At 36.1% G+C, this 7,438-nt stretch overlaps 1 pseudogene; it reads right to left on the bottom strand.

Annotated features, from left to right (window-relative positions):
* Nucleotides 1-6,118: 6,118 nt before the first annotated feature.
* LOC101704003 (olfactory receptor 5AS1-like) lies at nt 6,119-7,083 on the bottom strand (annotated as a pseudogene).
* Between the last annotated feature and the right edge of the window lie 355 nt (nt 7,084-7,438).

Raw genomic sequence — 7,438 nt, 5'->3', positions numbered from 1 at the left:
GCGGGTAAGTCAACGGAGACCCTAGAGGGGGAGTGAGAATGACAAGGGACAAGAGAACGAGAGATGGAGACAAGACAGGTTTCTGATCAAGTCTCGTTTATTGCGGAAGGTGCTACAGCATATATACCATAGGGCTAGAGGGAAGGAGCAAGGGGAGGGTACTGGGGCTACTTCCTTGTTGCCGGGTAGACTTGCAGCAGGCCCAGACATGCCCGTAAAAGGCACTCAAGAGTTCTAGCGGGGGGGGGCAAGGCCCCCCACAAATAAATAAATAAATAAATAAATAAAATTCCATTCTACTAAAGCTGCAGTGAACACATAAAACAGTGTGGACTCACAGTGCATCGATTTTCTTACAAAGTACTCAAGTTGATCTTTCTTTATGGAAATGTTAGACAAAGAATATAAATTATATTTTGCAAACATGTACTAATAACAATGAAAAACTGTGACAATTTGCATAATTTCATATTTCTTTATGGGATTTTACGTCATTTTGTGTTTAGTTTTTGTTAATATTTAAAATATACCAATTATCTCTGTGGGAGGAGTAGAACATGATTTTAACTTCTTTTCATTCAATAGTTTGTCTTGGGTACTATAACATAAAAGTGGAAAATCATCTGAAGAGAAATTAAATAATGAAAGTTTCTGTCAAAACAAACATTATTCAAAATTCAAATTATAATTACATTACATACAGGAGTGAAAGATCAAACAAGACATTATTAGACTAGCTTTGGATACAAAATGAAAGACAAAAAGATGAAGGAAATTCAAAATCCACCAAAAAGTTAATGAATGATTGGAGTTAAGTACATAATGTGAACAGGGTTGAGGATTCTAAGCAGGAAATCATTATGATTAAGTACTGATAATTCAATGAATACACGTATACCAAGTTTGGTTTACTTTAATGAAATCACTGTTAGAGTAACACAAACAAGACATCATTGTCAATGGCAAGTAGAAAATCCTGTGTGCTACCTAAAAATTTCTGTTGATATATAATTTCAGTATTCTGTCAAGACATTGATGGTTTTATTGTTCTCTAAAAGTTTTCTATGACCCTTAAGAACTTCAGATATAATATAACATGACAAAATTACTCAATCCATAAAATACAATGTTTAAGAGTATCTGGCAGATAGATAATCATATTGATCATATTTCCACAAATAATTTCCAGTATTTATTTTGGAAATTGTTTTAGAGCTGTTTTGTTTCAATGGAAAATGATTTTAGAATACTTAAAACAGCACTAAATAAAGGAATTCAAAATTTAACATTTATACATTAATATACTAAGTATATAGAAATTACATTCTTATGGTGATTTTGTTGATTAGATAAGGAATATTCATAAGAAAACATGAGAAAAATTAGAAGTTAAATTAAAAATATAAAGAGTTTATTCCATGAAAATGAGGTAAACATAAAGCAGAATACTAATATGAAATGGGGAGGAGAGATGGTAAAATTGAGGGGAAGGAGAGATGGAGGAAGGGAGAGACAAAGGAGAAGGAGGGAAAGAAACAGAATTAAGATGTGTTATGAACATGCACCAACGCCCATGACAAATGTGTTCATCATGTACTATTATATTAGTATACACCTGTACTAATAAAAATAAAAATTAAATAAAATTGTTTGTGTTTGGTGACAAATTTCAGATATTCTTACAAAGTGATGGCCATGTTTACTAGTTACATAACTAAAATACTTTGGTTTATAATTTGAATAATAGTTCAAGAAAAAGGTTAGTTGTGCTTGTTACAGCAATAAAACATCACCTATTAAATAAAATTAAATAAGAAATTAGAAATGCATACTCTTCTGTTTGGCAAAGCCATTTCTGAGAACAAAAATAACTCACAATTTGCATTGTAAATTTATAGAATAAGGTCATCAGGGTGAATATTTACCTCTTCTTGGAGAAACAGCCTCAAGGAATATATGCATATGATACATAATGAATAGTTAGTAATTTACACGATATATAAGAACTTCAGATTTAACATAACATGACAAAATTAGGAAACTGACTACATATCAACGTTAAAGGTAGGAAATACTTGAGAAGTGGTGCAGTGATACGCTGTGGTCAGGCCACAGGCTCTCACTGTCACAAGATTTCCACCGCTCACTGGGAATCCATGCCTTGGATAAATCAAGGAAGAAGACTGTTTCCTTCTCTGTGAGGGCTGGGACTCCTGTAAGATCCTTGCCAGAAGTCGTGTAATTTAACTAAAAGATTTGGCCATACAACCTCCAATCACAGTCAGACCATTGTAGGGGCTTGAGCTTCTCTTCTAGTGAATCTTAAGGTGGATCACAGAGATATTGTTTTAATGCCTTCTGGATATTTGAAGACAAGTTCCCAGCTCACTCGAAAAGGATTTTATGTAATCCTGAAGGTCCTCACTCTGTAGCCCTGGATGTCATTTTTGCTTACATAATTTTTATTTTCCTCATGGAGAGAACAGCTACTGACTTGTTGGTTTGCATATCACCTCTGAGCTGGAACATATGTTTCTTCAGCCTTTCTGTATAGACAAATTTCTACACCTGACAATCATACAGGAAAGTGGCCTGAGTTCTGGAGTAGTCCTCTCAGTTAAGCTAATTTTTCTAGTTGTTGTCTCTATCTCTTCCCAGTCATATTTTGGATAGGATGCTAAAAAGCAGGTACCAGAGGAGTAGAAAAACTTCTAACCGCAACTCCAGCACTGTTATTTTACTGAGTAGCATAATTAGACTGAAAGAAACAACTTGGATTCTACCAACTATGCTAGGACAAATAGCCAAAAAGAATAGCTAGTTCTGGTGATGAATGCATTAGCCTTGTATTCTTGACTTGGGGATAGGAAGTTTTATTCTTCAAAGTGACTCTGTTAGGAGTCAAAGAGGTAGAGTGTATACACACCTTGGTGAAGCTTGATGTCATCCATATAACAATGACATCAGTGCCCTCCATTTCAGAGTGAACCAGATGACTGTTTTAACCATCGTTCAGTACACCTGGACATCTTCTCTAGAAGAGTGTCCGATGGTATGGATCCTGTTTTAGGAGAAGTCTTCAAGTGTTGCCACACTATTCTTTACTCTGTTAATTATTTTAAAGATGTGCATTTCTACAGCAATATCAAGCTGGATGCTCACAGAACATTTTAGTTACAATAATATGGATCACTGACCTAATGAGGTATATAAATTACTATGGAAGAAACCGTTTTGTATACGAAAGAAGGATTGAATTAACGGCAAATTTGTCCTAAACTAATTCCTTACTGTCTTTCTGTAAATATTTATAAAAACTACACAGAGGTTAAGAAAATCAATTCTGATAAAATATTGTGATGGAATAAAGAAGATTGTAAATTCCTCACCTCTCCTTATGGAAGAGGGGGTGGAGTTTATTCTCCTCCTCTTGAATCTAGAGTGCCACTAAAGAATGTTTTTCAGACACAAGTCAACGGATGTGATATACTGGGACTTCTGAAACTAACACATTAGAAGATCATGCCCTTTGCTTTGAATTTTTCAAACTCTTCTCCTATGACCATCTTCTTTCAGACAACACTAGGGAGCAATGAGAGACACTATAAGACTTAATGAAAAAGATACTCAGCCAACAGGCAGCTATTCCAGCCCCTGATATTCAAATGATTCAAATGATTCACTCGATGTTAAAAAACAGTAGATTTCCTCCTTCCATGATTCTACTCAACTGACAGCTGGCTAAGAGAAATGAGTGGCCATAGTGACATTTAGTCATGGCGTTTTATAGCAGAGCAATATACAACCAGAGCAAGTGCTGGCTTACCAGCTCCACTCACAAGCTATGGTAGTTGCTGTTGCTGCAGCTACAGGGCCTAGATTGCCAGCCTTTCTCCCATCAAATTTGCATAGTACTCCTTGGTGGCAATGCCAGGATTCTGTCCCCTGAATTAATCATTCATAAGACTTGTGTTTTCCTCTCCAGGAAAAGTTGAAGAAAAAACTGGAACTCTCCAAATTAATGAATTTTGACTTTCATGCAAGGCTTCAAGGCCATCATTTGTCCATAGCATATGACTATTGGATGCTATCCTCTGATCAGGCTTAGCAGGGAATGATGCTCACCTGATGGTAAAAATTATGTATCCCTGCTACTCAGTAGTGAAGGTGAATCAAACCAGACGACTGATCATTTCTACAGAAGAGTATGAATTACAGGAACAAAATCCTTGCTATATTGATTTTACTTCTGTGAATTGCCCTCCAGAATGTGTGGTTCCAAAAGGCTGTAGTATATGTTGTCTGGGGTAGGATAGGGTCAGGAAAGTGGTGTTATATAGTTCTCCTTTAGTTTACTCAAGAAGATGCAAAACAAAAATCATGAATTTGTGGAGCATAAAATATTTTATCTTTCCATGTTGAGAAAAATTTTGATATGGAAAAATTCTTTTGTGTGCAAAGATGACTGACTTTTATTACAAGGCAATGGAAAACATACATATTTCACTAGATCTGATAGGAATGTGTTACTTATGAATCATGGGGACTCTGCACCCTTGCACTTAGTGTATGCAGAGAAGTAGAGCATTAGCATGAGTGTGGGTCTTTCAATCAGTGTTCATACTCAACCTCTATTTGTATAACTAGATACACTATTCACTGTTTTAATAGTTTGCATATGCATTGCAACTTAATTATTTTAGAGTAAGAATTTGAATTATTGAAATTAAATAGAATATACCCCTAGGAAGCATATTACATATATGTTTTTATACCATCCTATCACTGTTCACAAAATACATGAATAATATTTTGGCTAATTCTCTGATACTACCTCAAGATTGGTTTTAAAAAGCAGGATGCCATAAAATTCAATAATAATTCAAAACTGCTCACAAATTTCAAAACTACTAAAAAATTAATACAAATGAATTAATGGCATTGTGAGCCAAAATTGAACAATCTTCATAGAAAGGCACATGTTTTAACAAGAAAAAGAGTCACTGAGTTGACTATTCAGTTTTGTCTCTTTTCTCTCTGGGAAACAGCTCAGAATATTTGGAAGGTTTCACAGAAGTGTCAAAAATGTCTAATTTTTCTCTAGAGAAGCAGACCTTGGCTGATCTCTTAAAATCAGATTGTAATAAAAAAGTGCTAAAATAATGAAGTTTTACTCTTATTTACAGGCACTGTCTAAAAGCTTTAGATATAACTGAGAACATTCATATTAAATTATTTAAATCTCAAGTCATACATATAGTAATCATTTTACATACAAATTTAATCTTTAAAGCATCTTATTTCAGTAGACCAAATTTTATTGCCTCAATGCAATGGCAACATCTAATTTAAGTAGTCAAGTCATTTATAATTACTATAAAACATGTCATATTGTAGATGCACATGTATAGCATACACTCCTCTCAGTCAAAATAGCATAAAAAATAAATGGAGAGTTAATCAGAAAAAAGTAGAAAGAAAATGTCTGGTGATGACAGAATTTGATTTCAGTGGGAGAGCTGTTTAGGGTAAAATCAATTCGCATTGTAAACTTATAGAATGAGATTATCAGCGTGATTGTTTACTTCTTCTTGGAGAAACAACTGAAAGGAACATGTCCATAGGATACATTATGAATAATTAGTAATTTGCACAATACATAACCTTTACAATATTCACAAAGTTGTCAGGATTACATTAGTGTTAATTATGAATAAATGCGTAAGAGACTTCTTGAAGTAATTAACTCAATCTAAAGAGAAATAGATGATTTGATATTTCACACTGACTCAATAGTAAATAGACAATTAAACTACCTTCTTGCAGATTTCCTGCATCATGTGACTACCATTGCCAGCTGTCATTAATAATATAAAATTTGTGTTAATGAATGGTTTGTAAGTACAGAATCTAGATTCACTCTTTCCTAAATTAAGATTTAATTTACCTGATCAGCCATCTGTGCCATCATCCAATCATCCTTCCCTCAAATATATATGTAAGAAGGATGTGCGAGATACATCTTTGTTGCATACATATTGCAGTATTGAGAAAATAGGTACTGAAAAATATGTATTAAAAAATTATTACATGATTCAGATTTCATTCATCTTCAAATTCACTCTCTTTTAAATAGTTTTGTAAGTGCACATTTCACATCCTTGTTCCTGAAGCTGTAGATGATGGGGTTAAAGATGGGAAAGACAACAGTATAGAACAGGGCAACCACCTTGTCCAAGGCCAGGGAGTAGCTGGAGGCAGGCCCAAGTACATGAACAGGAGTGTCCCATAGAATAAGAAGACCAGCACCAGGTGGGAGGCACAGGTGGAGAATGTGTTACCTCTGCTGCCAGAAGACTTGATGTGCAACACACGGACAGGAGGCAGGCTTAAGAGATGAAGATCAGAATGAAGGTGCCGGTCTGGATGAAGCCGCACAAGGCGAAGAGCAGCAGCTGAGTGATGTAGGTGTCTGCACAAGACAAAGCCAGAAGAGGAGGGTTGTCACAGAAGAAATGATCCACGACGTTGGAGCCACAATATGGAAGCGTGAAGGTGAGGGAGAAGTGCACCAGCAAGGTGGCACTTCTGCTGAAATAGGCCCACACCGTGAGGCCCAGGCAGACTCTGGGGACATCAGTGCAGGATAGAGCAGTAGGCAGCAGATGGCTGCATAGCGGTCTCAGGCCATGGCAGCCAGGTGGAAGCACTCAGCATCTCCACCCTGGGCAAAGAAGAACATCTGGAGCGCACAGCCCTGGAAGGAGATGCGCTTCTTGGAGGCCATGAAGTTGGCCAGCATTTTGGGAGCAATTGCTGTAGAGTAGCAGATGTGTAAGAAAGACAAGTGGCTCAGAAAGTAATACATGGGGTTTCTGAGGCTTGAATCGGTACGGACCAGGATTATTAAGCCCAAATTTCCTGCCACGGTTAATGTGTTCACTACAAGAAACACCTCAACAGGGTGATCCTGAAAGGGAGGTCAGCTGTGAATCCAGCGAATAGAAACTCAGCTGGCCTGGTGTATTTACTCTCCAGCACCTTCTTGGTTTTCATAATTTTCTCTCCAAAGATAGGTGGCATCCAATGTTGCAATTTGACTTCAGTGACAGAGGAACCAAGAATATCTTTATTCTTAATTCTAAAGAAGTAAATGCAAAAGAATAAAAATCTTAAATATGCATTTCTGTGACATTTTATGGGGGTTTTTTGGTCATTTTTAAAGGAGGTGGTTAGAAATTATCATTGAGACCTAAAAATGTCTGGAAGGGGTGTGTGATGACAACATAAACTAGTTATTAGCTATGTATTCTACAGGATGACATTAAATGATGAACATGGGTCAGGTGAGAAGACTGCCAGACTAATGAGAATTGGGAAAATCACTGTAGGCAAAGTGCTGTTGTTACAATTTGAAAATCCCTCTCTTTCAAGTAAA

Source organism: Heterocephalus glaber, unplaced genomic scaffold, assembly GCF_053883595.1.
Source record: "Heterocephalus glaber isolate CG9 unplaced genomic scaffold, H.glaber_assembly_v1.0 deba00000896, whole genome shotgun sequence".
In the NCBI taxonomy this organism is placed as follows: domain Eukaryota; kingdom Metazoa; phylum Chordata; class Mammalia; order Rodentia; family Bathyergidae; genus Heterocephalus; species Heterocephalus glaber.
Note: the sequence above shows the minus strand (reverse complement) of the source record. Positions and strands in the feature narration are given on the sequence as shown.